A 335-nucleotide genomic window follows, 5' to 3' on the forward strand; every position below is an offset into this window, starting at 1 on the left:
TCAGTTAAAAAACATGATCACCGAAAAAGGGTTATTCCTGTACCACGCCGAAACAGATTTAAAACACGACCTCGTTTACACCTGAACAACTTGAGCCACAAAACTCAAATGCGTTACGTCGTTAACCCCACCAAAGCACCACCTGGCTGACCAGGCTAAGGGCTTCCCCCCCACTGACGTTACTGTCTCACAAACAACTGTCACACACTCCTACTTGAACACGACACCGCGTGACACAAGACTGACAACCGAAGACTTGGCAAACAGGCCTCTCGCGCCCCCGCCCCACTCCTTCTCACGGCACCGGGGCTCAAACGCGCTACTTCTGGCCGCTG

This window comes from Fulmarus glacialis, unplaced genomic scaffold (assembly GCF_000690835.1).
Source record: "Fulmarus glacialis isolate BGI_N327 unplaced genomic scaffold, ASM69083v1 scaffold12259, whole genome shotgun sequence".
Classification (NCBI taxonomy): domain Eukaryota; kingdom Metazoa; phylum Chordata; class Aves; order Procellariiformes; family Procellariidae; genus Fulmarus; species Fulmarus glacialis.